The sequence below is a fragment of the Mandrillus leucophaeus genome, unplaced genomic scaffold (genome assembly GCF_000951045.1).
Source record: "Mandrillus leucophaeus isolate KB7577 unplaced genomic scaffold, Mleu.le_1.0 Scaffold165, whole genome shotgun sequence".
In the NCBI taxonomy this organism is placed as follows: domain Eukaryota; kingdom Metazoa; phylum Chordata; class Mammalia; order Primates; family Cercopithecidae; genus Mandrillus; species Mandrillus leucophaeus.
In genome coordinates, this window is record NW_012101643.1 from 1015946 (window position 1) to 1029112 (window position 13167).

General features: G+C 39.0%; 1 pseudogene; it reads left to right on the forward strand.

Moving 5' to 3' along the window:
* Positions 1-13167, forward strand: part of LOC105536903 — a 134281-nt pseudogene that overhangs the window by 62322 nt on the left and 58792 nt on the right.

Here is a 13167-nt window from a genome sequence, read left to right on the forward strand (position 1 = left end):
AAGCCCGATTTATAGCCAGCTGGTCCAAAGCACAGGGGACAACCCGGACTTGGGATTAGCATCTGAAGTGAGGTGGGGGGTTTTCTAATGGGACTGAGCCCTTTTAGGGGCTAAAGCAACTCTGTCTTGGATGCTAATCTGCCATGTTGACTTCTGATTAACCCCAGTTCTGGGAATACTGCAATATTTCTACTTTCATGTACTTACCATAAGTCCCACCCTCAGGTTGAAATAACTTTGATGTTATTATAAACAAATACTTACCAGAAATTCTGCCCTTAGGCAAATCCCCTGTGACATATAAGCCTTGGGTCAGGGGGTAACTGCATGGGGATCCACTATCTCATCCTGAGACAGTTTCTGCTCATAATTCTCTATTAAATGTTTCCTTCTGAAGAACTGAATTTGTCAGCCTCTTCCTTTGGTCTCTCAGCTCTCTCCACCTTTGGTGTTAAGTGTGCATAGACCTGCTCACTGTGGAACAGCCTTGGACCTGTGAGATCCGACCCTATTTCCAGATATAGTGTAAGAATTAATTGTAGGACACACTGTTGGTATCCACAGAAAACTGGAACAGTGCTTTGTGTGGGGAGAAAAATCTGCCTATCTGGTGTCAGAAGTGAAGTATTGAGAGCAGTGGTAGACAAGAAACTGGAGTTCTCCTTTCCTTTTTTTTTTTTTTTTTTTTTGAGACTGAGTCTTGCTCTGTTACCCAGGCTAGATGGAGTACAGTGGTGTGAACTCGGCTCACTGTAACCTCTGCCACCTAGATTCAAGCAATTCTCCTGCCTTAGTCTCCGGAGTTGCTGGGACTACAGGTGTGCACCACCACGCCCACCTAATTTTTTTATATTTTTAGTACTAATGGGGTTTCGCCATGTTGGCCAGGCTGGTCTTGAACTTCTAACCTCAAGCAATCCACCCACCTTGGCCTCCCAAAGTTGGGATTACAAGCCACCGGGCCTGGCCTAGAGTTCTCCTTTCAAGGGGACTATTTGGGTTTCAAATTCTAGTTTCCACACTTACTGTTTTGTTTTGTTTTGTTTTCACCATGGGAAGATCAGTTGAAATATCTGAGCCTGTTTCCACATCTATATAATGGAGGTAGTAATACCTATCCTGTACTATTGTTGTGAAGGTAAAATGAGTCATAATAACGATATAATAAGTTTAGATATGTACAACATTTAGGATAAGACACAGCACACAGTAAGCACTCAATACATGTTAGCTATTATTACAGCTGCTTCTATCCTCCCACCTCAGCCTCCAGAGTATCTGGGACTACAGGCGTGTGACTCTATTTTTTTGGTAGGGACAGCATTTTACCATGTTGTCCAGGCTGGTGTTGACAACATGGTGAAACGCTGTCTCCACCAAAAAAAAAAAAAAAAAAAGCGAAAATTCACTGGGCGAGCCATCACATGCCTGTAGTCCCAGCGACTCTGAAGGCTGAGGTGGGAGGATTACCTGGGCCTGGGGAGGTAGAGGCTGCAGTGAGCCATGATCACGCCACTGCACTCCAACTTGGGTGACAGACTGAGACTCTATCAAAAAAAAAGAAAGTTTTAAAACAAAGGAAAAGGCAAGGACTGGAGTAATTTATCTTTTAAAAAATATAGTGACTTGGGCAAGAGCCATAGAGAAGCTGTGTGCTCTATCCTGTTTTGTCTTCAAGGCATCTTTCCAGCGAGCTGCATGCCACCAAAGAGTCAGAGGCTTTGTGAAATTATGTTGGCAAGCAGATGGGCAAACAAGGCATCTCACATTTGTTACTTTGTCTGACATAAGCATGAGCACTGCATCCTTGTGTGGAGCACAGAGTGGGCTCAGACAACAGCTCTCCATCATCTTCCCCAGAGCACCTGATCAGGTCATTGGCATGCAGCAAGCAATGCATATATGTCTCTCAAGTAGATTCAGTGCAACAAATTTATTTGTCAACATTTTAAAAAAATGCCTGAGCTTTTATTTATTCTCTAAATGTGTTAAGCAATTTACAAAAGTGAAACTTGCTTGATGGGTTAAAGCCAGTGGTTGGACGTCTGTATGTCAGTTTCAGGCAGCAAGGGAGTCTTTGTGAGCACATCTGCTATATACCAAGTGAGGACATCGATTTTAAATTTGACTCAGGATCTAACATAAAGTTTTGAATCTTCATAATAAGCAAGCCCTGGAAAGATCTCATTTTTAAAGTGGTGAGAATAGGGCCGTTTTGGACAGAATTGGAATTAGTGCTTTAACACCTGCCTAGCTCAAAGCATACCAGAGCTAAATTTACCTTTGTGGTAAAGAGTAAAGCATGCCTTGGAAAGTTTTCATTGCTCGTAGGGTAAATGAAACCACTTCCAGCCAAAGTAGGCCCAAGTTGCTGTCAGCCAAGAGCAAGGCAGTCTCCCACAGTGCACTCTCAGCCTTCCCAGTTAAAGAGTTTTATATCTTTACTCTTGCTTAAAGTGAGCAAAGAAAGATCCTCTATCCTCCTTACCTCTTGAAGAGATCCAAAAGGTGATTAAATATTAATGTTTGTTTTGCTTGGGGAGAGGTATTTTCTGCCTTAAGGAGTAGAAGGTGAACATTTCTTAGGTTCTTCAGGTATGAATCACACTTATATGTAGAGTGCAGAGTGACTAAAAGCCCAGATACTGCTGTCAGATGCCCAGACCAAGAGCTCTGCCACCTAATACCTTTGTGACTCCACTTATATTATCTTCCACTATATTAACCTCTGTTAATGTATTAGTATATTTTCACACTGGTGATAAAGACATATCCAAGACTGGATAATTTATAAAGAAAAAGAGGTTTAATAGACTTACAGTTCCACATGGCTGGGAGGCCTCACAATTACGGCAGAAGGCAAAAGGCATATCTTACAAGGCGGCAGGCAAGAGAGAAGGAGAGCCAAGTGAAAGGGGTTTTCCCTTATAAAACCATCAGATCTCGTGAGACTTATTTACTACCATGAGAACAGTATGGGGGAAACTGTCCCCCTCCATGATTCAATTATCTCCCATCAGGTCCCTCCCGTAACACATGGGAATTACAGGAGCTACAATTCAAGATGAGATTTGGGTGGGGACGCAGCCACACCATAACAATTAACCTCTCCCATGAGCTATTATGTCTACAACGTGCACTTACAATTTCCTGTTCTGCCTCATCTATTCCCCACACCAACCCTCACTTAAGGCTCACAACCAACTCTCTGACCCTGATGCAATTAACATTCCCATTTTACAGTTGAAGAAATGAGGCTTGGGGAGATGATGTTGTTTGCCCAGGGTGATGGCGCTTTTAAGTTGTAAAAGTGGAATCAATCCCAGGCTGGTCTGACATAACCCATATTATGTATGGTGGCCATTCTTCAAAGGTGTGCTAAAGAGTCCAACAGGGTTTCTGCGGGAGAGGACTGTAAACAAAGATAAATGGACCACAGATAACAAAAGGAAGGTCAACAAACATAAAGTCAATTGAAGTCATCATACTTTATTAGTCTGGGGAGAAAATAACCCAACCAAAGTCTTGACATCTATCAGTCTGCCAAACAGAGTCAACCTGAAAGAGTCAGATCACACACTACTATAAGGTTATAAGACATAGTCCCTATTCTTGGGTAGATGATAATCTAGTTGAACAGATCAAATATTGAATTCACAAATGCGAATTGATAGGCTGCAAGTCCCCTGTTTCATCACCAGTGGGATGCATAATGCATGAGCAGCCTACCATAGAGTTAATCAGGCAAGACTCAGAGAAACTGATGGGCATGCGCTCTTCAAAAAATGAAATTGAATTGTATGGTTCAGATGTTAAATGCTATAGGAGTTTGGGGGAGATAAAGGACATTCTTGTAGAGCTAGGATTTGAACTGAGTCTTGAAAGAAGGAGATTTGGATAGATGAACAAGAGATTGACTGGTGTTCCAGAAAAAGGAAACCCATAATTGCAGCCATGGGAGCAGGAAGAAGTGTAACGTGTCTGAAACACTAAGGAGAGAAAAGGGGTAAAAAAGCCTATTTAAAAACATACATTGTTGTCAATGTGATTAAAGAGAATGTTCATAAATAATCAGTTACTAGTTAAGTGTAAAGTAGAGCTGTGTGGGTATTAATGTTTCCATTCAAAAAATAAGGTGAGAGTTGATGTAACATCTACAAGGGTATGCATCAAATTAGTGTTGCACTAGCATTAAAAACTGATAAGTTTAGCCTCTTTCATTGTCATTACATGACACATTCCTGGAAGTACGTAAGATAGAGCACAATTAGACTCTTCAAATCAGGAAGAGGATGAAATAAACATTACAGAGTTAAATGTAACTCTCGTACATCAAACAGAAAAGCATCTAGTACAACCAGGATGTTACCATCGGGCTCTCTGTCTTATAGGCTATCTGTATCTATCTACATATTTATGTCTCTATTTCTCTATCTGTATTTATATATAAACTATCTATCTTTAAGAATCATCTCTAGTGTTCTTTTTGAAAGTTTATTCCTTTTATCTAAAAAGTAAGCTTTGTGTAAAAAAATTCATAGACCAGAACAAATTTGACATTAAATCACTGCCATCCATTTTCAGTATTTTTCCCTCTACCATCTTAAATTTTTAACTCAAGCTACATGTTAGTCTAGAATCTTTGAAGATTTATTTTTAAAAAATACTCTTCACAATTAAGATGATGGAATTTTGAAAATATTTATCTCCCACTCTCATAAACCCACACAATAGAAGAAAATGAAGTTTCATTACTTATATGGAAAGATTCTGACATAAGGTGGAAAGTTTACACAGATATTCTTTTTTTTTTTAACTTTCCTCAGTTTCAGAATATAAATGATCTGTACATCACTGTTCATGCTGAAAGCTGAAATTCAGCTTAACAACTCACCATTTTCAAAGCACAGCTCATATGTAGGTTCTGTTTTAATTATGTATTTGTAATAGATTGAGGTTGGGACTGAGAAGCTGTTGATTATAAGAAAGAGGTAAAGCTAGAATTCTATAATATTAATGGTGGCACACCAGTTATTGGTTTTTGGTGAATTATAATGTGTGAGACTCTGTGCTAGTGCTTTATACACATTATTTGATTTTCACAAGATCCCTGTGTGATCAGATTTTATTTTTTTCTGACATTTTATACCAGGGAAACAGGCTTAGAGAGGGTCAGCAATGTGCCCAAGATCCTACATGATATTAAGTGGTAGAATTGTTACCCGGTGTAATGCCTACGTGATGTAGCTGAATTTCTACCCTGCCCTAACTCTGCTTATCTCTAAGCAATAAGACAACTGCGGTAAGAAGTTCCCTTTGTAATCAGACCAGGAGAGACTGGTTAGAGGCAAGAGGGCTGATCCAACAACTTTAAAAAGACCTTAGACTTTGTTATGATTTCATTTCCGTGCTAAATGACATTCCCACCAGCACCATGACCATTGACAATTGCCACAATAATGACTAGAAGAAGTCATAACAAGACAAAAAGAAAGACGACACCGGTTCTGAGAACTTCACTGCCCATTTCCAGAAAAGACATAGGCATCCCTCCTTTTGCTGTTAACGTCCAACTTCTTCGTTAGAGAAACCTTACATTTTAACCCTCCCACCCTCGCTAGTTGAGAAGTTGATCTGTGAGCCACGCTTCCACTTCTCAATTCCACGTCCATCAAATAAAGCCTGCACTGCTTGATACTCACTTGAAGTTTTGTGTATTGACTTCATGATGCAGACAGGAAAGAATACTACCTTTGGGGAAAAGTTGACTCAGGCAGTAACAGAACAAGGATGTCATGAATGCCTCTAAAATGTAAAAATGTAAGACACACACCACGTTTAAGGACTGCACACCTTCTAATTGGTAGACCACCCCCAAACCTCTCGACTATAAAATAATACCAATGTTTGCCTAAGATACATTGGCTTCTCTTTAAACAGATATCGTTGTCAGAAAAGGGAAACAGATAAGATGCTTGTTTCTAATATAAATCGAAGGACCTGGGCCATGCTTGAAAAAACTGAAAGAAGTACTGGAAGCAGGGTGTGTGCTGAGTAGATTTAATAACTCTGAGAGCAAACAGAATAATCCCTATAAATGTCCAGTCCAGCATCCAAGTGAAAGAACTACAGGCCTGAAGGGATGGAGTTCTAGAAAACAGAGCTGAAAAGAAAGCCCAAACGCACGCAAGCGGAAGAAGGCAGGGCCAGGACTTCATGCACTCAAGTTGCATAAAGCGTCACAGAGAACAGGTAAGAGGCAAGGATACATGATGCATTCAGAAGTGAGATTTAAAATGATGGAGAAGCAAGGCAGTTACTGAAATCTGCAGCCTGCTGCAAGGCAGGGCTTGAGCTGATTAGCTTGGGCCTGCCTGTTTTTTTCCTCCAGGAAGTTGGTTTGCTGATGTGGGAGACCATTGGAAGCAGTTGAGTGGAATGAATGAAGTAGGTTAGGATAGTTGTGAGCGCCAGAGCCATAGAGGCAACAAGAGCTTCCAACCCCAATTCTGCCTCTGATAGACTATGCCACATTGAATTTTCCATTTCCTCATCTGTAGAAATTGCCAGGATAATATTATATAAAAATAATAGGGTTGTATGTGGATTAAATCGCATACTTCATGTAAATAACCTTTTTCATGTGGTATCATGTATATTAAATCTTTATGAAAAATTATTAATATAGAAACATTTGGAGTTTCTATTTGAGAAGGCCATCGTAACTGTAGGGTTATAGCCCTGGCTGATAATAGTTTATCTAAAAATATAATTTTATCTGAGCAAAAAGAAAAGGAGAGGGAGAGTAAAGCAGAAAAAAAAGGGGCCAGGCACAGTGGCTCATGCCTGTAATTCCAGCACTTTTGGAGGCTTAAGTGGGAAGATGGCTTGAGGCCAGAAGTTCGAGACCAGCCTGGGCAACACAGTATGACCTCATCTCTACAAAAAATCGATAATAAAAAATTAGCCAAAAACAGTGGTTCACACCTGTAATCCTAGCTTTTTGGGAGGAGAATCACTTAAGCCGAGGAGTTCAGAGCTGCAGTGAGCTATACTTGCACCACTGCACACCAGCCTGGGCAACAGAGCAAAACACTTTCTTAAAGAAGAAAAAAGAAAAAAGGCTGCAATTAATATGACAGTATCTATTTCTCTCAATACTGCTAAAATCTCTCTAACCCAGACTTCCTTGCAAAAGCATCTAAGTACTTGGCAGGAGAGCAATGTTCACCTAGAGTAATACAGTAATGCAGTACAGTAAGGGATACTGAGTCTCTAATCACATCTGTCTCCTTCCATGATGTATTCGTCCATTTTTACACTGCTATAAAAAATGCTATCAGAGACTGGGTAATTTACAAAGGAAAGAGGTTTAATTGACTCACAGTTCCACATAGCTGAAGAGGCCTCAAGAAACTTACAATCATGGTGGGAGAAGAAGAAGGTACGTCTTACATGGCAGCAAGCAAGGGAGACCATGTGAAGGAGGAACTGTTAAACACTTATGAAACCATCAGATCTCTTGAGAACTCACTCAGTATTACGAGAACAGCATGGGGGAAATCACTCTTGTGATCCAATCACCTCCCATCATGTCCCTCCATCAACACATGGGGATTACAATTCGAGATGAGATTTGGGGAGGGACACAGAGCCAAACCGTATTACACTGCATCCTGCAGAAGCAATCATGTGACTGTTCATTAAACATAATCACAAACATTACTCCAGACTTGTAAAACTGTTGATGCTAATGCCATAAAAGCATACCTAGAGTCCTGCCCCCAGGCACTTAGGTCTCAGAGAAGTTGTCCATTTGAAGTAGGAGCTCAAAGAGTAGGCCACTTGGCTTTGGCTTTTGTCCCTTTTGACTCTTCATAGACTGTCTCTTTATTCCTGAACAAGCCCTGGCCTGATGCCTTACTCTCTTTCCTAGCCTGAACCTCAATGGCAGCCCTGATGTGTAGCTCGCTTGACACTTCCAGCCCCAAGCGTCACTGTTGCTAGTTTCTGCTGTTGATGGTGGTTGCTGCTGTCCTGGCAAACGCAGCCCCTCTAGGAAAAGCAGCACAAGGGTAAAGAGCAGCACAAGGGTGAGAAGCAAGCAGTATAGAAGAAAAAACCCAATTTATTGTTTCCATCAGATCACTCCTAGGCAGCTCTAAACAGCTATTATTCTATCTTATTCTATCTTATTGTTTTATCTTTCTTCCAAGTTCTTCCAGGCTTCCAAGTTCTGTTCTAATGGCTCAATACTATGGAAAAGAGAAATTGCCAGAAATACTCTAGTTGAACTAATATTTACTTGTGTTCGTCACTGTGAGTCAGAGCAGGGACCTTTCTTTGAGGCCTGTCCATCCACCCCACCCCCAACCTCTGCATACACGGAAATAAGGGAAAATCTTGAGTTCTTTCAAGGGAAAGTCCAGGCACCTAGCTAGCACTAAGAGCTAAATGAGCAACTTGATACGGAAGAAGGTACTAGTAGGTGGAAACAATAGCGAAGTTAAAGTCATGAGATGTTTAATTCCTTAAAGAAACTAAAGATAACATCTTAACATAAGTCCCTGAATTTTTCAGAAACTCAGATCCCCACCAAACAGATCCACTGGCACATAGACTTCAGATAAGGACGAACTGAGGACTGAACTCTGACTGTCTTTTTTGCTCTAAATTTCTTCCTCAGGGGCCCGGAGGAAGTCACGTCCATGGGCCAGAGGTAATAGTCTTTTCTGTTGACCTCAAATTTTAAACACAGCTTCTCTTCCTTAACCAGTTTCAAATCAGAAAATCTATGCATCTACCTATGACCTGTAAGCTTCTGCCTCAAGACACACCTCTTTAGGTCAAACCAGTGTATAACCTTCATGTACTGATTTACTATTTTGCCTGTAAATTCTGCTTTCCTGAATTTTACTCCTGCCTTTAAAAATCCTTAGTTGCAATGTATGGGGGAGGTCAGGTCTTAAGCATGAGCTTCCCAATTTTTCTTGCTTGGTGCTCTGAAAATAAATGCCCTCCTTTCTCCTGCTGTAAACCAGACTGTGGATATTTGGCTTCACTGTGCTGAGCAAGTGGTCCCCACGTGGATTTGGTAACAATTGATCAAAACACCTCATTTACTCACTCCCCCTCACAATACATCTGTGCATTAAAGATGTAAAGACTTACTCAAGGTCTCAGAGCTAGTTGGTGGTGGAGTCTAGATTGTACTTTATCTCTTTTCTTTTTCTTCTGGTAATATGGTTCCTCATATTACCAGTCAACATCTTCTCTATGTAAACACTGTTTTAGAATCCACGCTCTGACAAAAGGTATGTGTGTGTGTGTTCCATGTCCCAACTTGGAAACAGCCATTGTTTGAAAACACAAAGCCAGTTTTTTCTTCAGCTAGAGTTTGGGTTGTCTGGGAACTCTGTGGCAGGGTCTCAGATATAAACACTGTTTATGTTTATTTAAAGCTCCAGAAAGAAATAGAAATAGAAAATTCTTTCACTCTATTCTCAGCATAAACGACCTAAGGGACCAACCCTCTAGGATCTAAAGCTGTCAAAAAATGAAACCAAATGCCTTTTTTTTTTTTTTTTTGCAGCAAAAACTCTTTAAGATGATATATGGAGGAGATGCTATAGTCAGCAACGATATTGTTTTACAGGGTTCCACTAAAGTCAATAGGCTTTATCCCCAGACTATCTTAGCCAAAGATACAACATTCTTTTTGAGACAGAGCCTCAGAAACTTGACCTGACTGCTTACCTGTAGCTGCTCGTTCCTGACTATAAAGCAACTTTTCTGCAAAAGCAGGAAGGAAGTAGGCCAGTAAGCTTAAACCATGGCACCTTCAGCAAAGTGTCATAGGAAATTTATAATCCCTGATTATGAATTTATTAGTGGAAAACCGGAAGTAAGAACATTATAAGCTCTATCACTATACTCTGTGTAATACATATTCTCTTAGTATTTAAACGTGCCCTTTGCAATCTGTGTTTGTAAATTTACATTATACCAGTTCACATTTGATTGCAGACTATATTATTGTATTGTCTGTTTTCTTCTTTGAGGATATTTATGACTTTTCTTTTATGGGTGCTCCTCATAGTGTTGAGTACTGAGGGCTCTTAATAAGTAAGTGTGATTCACAGCCTGAAGATTTTGATCTTTACTTCCTTAATTCCCATAAATTAAGACAGCTATCTGTTTCTGACCATAGAAGTTTGCTGCCTCTGTCTCCAATTCTTAGCCAAATAGGCTACTAAATAACTACATTTTGCTTTAAATGAGACACGCTATTGATCCAGGGCTTCCCACCAGTAACCTGAAGTTCATGTACTTCAGTCAGGCCTGCAATTGCTAGCAAATACTGTTTATATGTACTTATGTGTGGCTTTTTTGGGATCCTTAGATTTCATAAAGTCTCAAAAGGTTTTAGATAGAAGATTAAGAATGCTCTGTGAACCTTAGAACATCCTTTAAAGTGTTTTTAAAATAAAAAAATTATATATATATATTACTATTATACATATATATGATATATCTATATCATATATTTATGACATATATATATATGTCACTGAGGCTGAAGTGTAGTGGCATGATCATGGCAGCCTCAAACTCCTGGGCTCAAACGATTCTTCCAGCTTGGCTTCCTGAGTAGCTGGGACTACAGGTGCATACCACTGGGCCAGCTACTTTTTAATTTTTTTATAGAGACAAGATCTTGCTATGTTGCCCAGGCTGGTCTTGAACTCCTGGCCACAAGTGATCCTCCCATGTTGGCCTCTCAAAGTGCTGAAATTATAGGCATGAGCTCCTGTGCCCAACCTTTATCAATCAATCTTTCTACTGTTTCCTCTGCCCTCTGATTTCTGATATCCTATATTACAGCAGTTTTATAACTCATGGTCCATTTTCCAAGGTTGTCCTGGACAACAGAGTAGTCAAGGAGCAAACATTGCTCAATGTCGGCAAGTAATCTTCATTCTAGTCTTCTTATTTCACTTAAGAATGACTGATCACCATTTCTGAAAAAGTAGATGTCATAAATTTCACTCACACAGAAAACAGTACCCAGTCATCACCTCTAAAAACATACGGCTAGTTTTAATCATAACTCTACCTTTTCCAAATATTAGAATTCCTCTTTAATAGCCATAGTCTTCCTAAGTCATTAGGCTAACAAAACTCAATAAGGTTCATGGAATCTTGATATTTTACTAGTGATGTTGCTAGTATGCTAAGATGAAAAAAGTAAGCTTTCCACCATCATGGGCACAGAAAAGCCTCTCTCCACAAGTAAACAACTGGCACAGTGATTTCCAGTTGTGCATATTGCTCACAGCTTAGTAAGACTTCTAAGAACATTTATAAAGGAGCCAAAGAAAGGAACCTCCATATATGATCTTTGCTTCCTACTTAGAGAATTGAGCCCTCAGAGGTCTTATCCTGGAATTTCTAAAATTCCCAGAACTGATCAACTGTTATTTAAATCTTCCTTCAGGATCAAGTCTCCCAAAATCTGGATGCTAGATATATCACTCTGATGGATGTGTCTTCCATGAGGATAAGTAGGAAGATCTAGTTCTGTATCATCCAATATGGTAGCCATTGGCTACATGTGGCTACTGGGCACTTGAATGTGGCTCGTTTGAATTGAGGTGTGCTGTGAGTCTAGAAATCGTACCAGATTTGGAAGATTATGGGAAAAGAATGTAAAAAAAAAATCTTTAAAAGTTTTATGTTAATTACCTATTGGAATGATAATCTTTTGGATACGCTGAGTTAAATAAATTACATTATTAAGATTAATTTCACCTGTTTCTTTTAGCCTTTATGTGACTAATAGAAAATTTAAAAATACATACGTGACTCAAGTCATATTTCTCTTAGATAGTACTGACTACACTATTGTAGATTCTACAAACAAAATGGCTAGACATTGAAGGTAGACACTTCAAGTTCTCTCTGTAAACTATGCCTCAACCTTAGCACAGAAAGAAAACTAAAAGCATGCTGGGATATAAGGGAAATTCAAGATGCCACCAAGAATGCAGAATGTTAGAAAGCAAAATAAAAGAGGACTATAAACCAAACTAATAAAACGCAATAGAGAAAAAGAAACCCCATCCCAAGCCCCTAGCTACATGTAATAAATGCAACTATGTAAGTTCTAGAAGAAAACATGGATGATTTTTTATATAATCTGAGAGTAACGTAAAGTTTTCTAATTGTAACAATAACATACAAATAAAAAAGAAATGATTGATAAATTGCTTATATAAACAAGTTTAAATACTTTGGCACAAAACAAAAAAAATAAGCACAGTTAAAAGACAAATGACAAATTGGAATAAAGTGTTTGCAACATATATGACCAACAAATGTCTAATATCCCTAAAATAGAAATAAGGATATTTAAAATTAAGAGAATACAGAAGATACTTTTTAAAATTTTTGGAATATAAAATTTATTTTATTTTATTTAACTTTTAAGTTCAAGGGTACAAGTGCAGGTTTCAGACACTTTCTATAGAAAAATGGAAAACAGACTAGAATAATTAACAAAAACTATGTTAAATGGTTCTCAGAAATATGAAAAAATGTTTAAATTATTTTATAGTATGAGAAATGGAAATTAAAACTACACAGAGGTATCATTCTTCACTAACAGGCAAAAACTCAAAATCGTAACCATATCCTCTGTTGTCAAAAGGTAGAGAACCAAGCCCTTGATGGGGTGCTGAATGCAGCTGCAGAGCAAAACTTCCTCTGTGGAGGGGAACCGGTCCATATGTAACAAAGGTGCTTTCACATTCAGTCTTGGACACTTATTTATTTCGGTGCTCAAACTGTTCGTGATTTAACCAGTTGGAACTCATTCAAACTTGCTCTGGTGTCTTTTTGTCACGATCCTATCACTTTTGGAGCACTTTCTTACTTTCTATAACAAGATATTCAGGTTACCTCATATCTTTCCTGTTCCAGGCCCAAAGTTAGGCATTTCCCAAGGAGACCCTGTTATTCCTCTAAGAATTTGCACTGAAAATACACCTTCAACAACACAAAATACATATGAAGAAGGCCATTCACTACAGGAGTATTTGTAATTTTAAAATACTGGAAACTACCCAAGTTAACAAACATAAGAGAAGAATTGTAAAACTAGGTGTA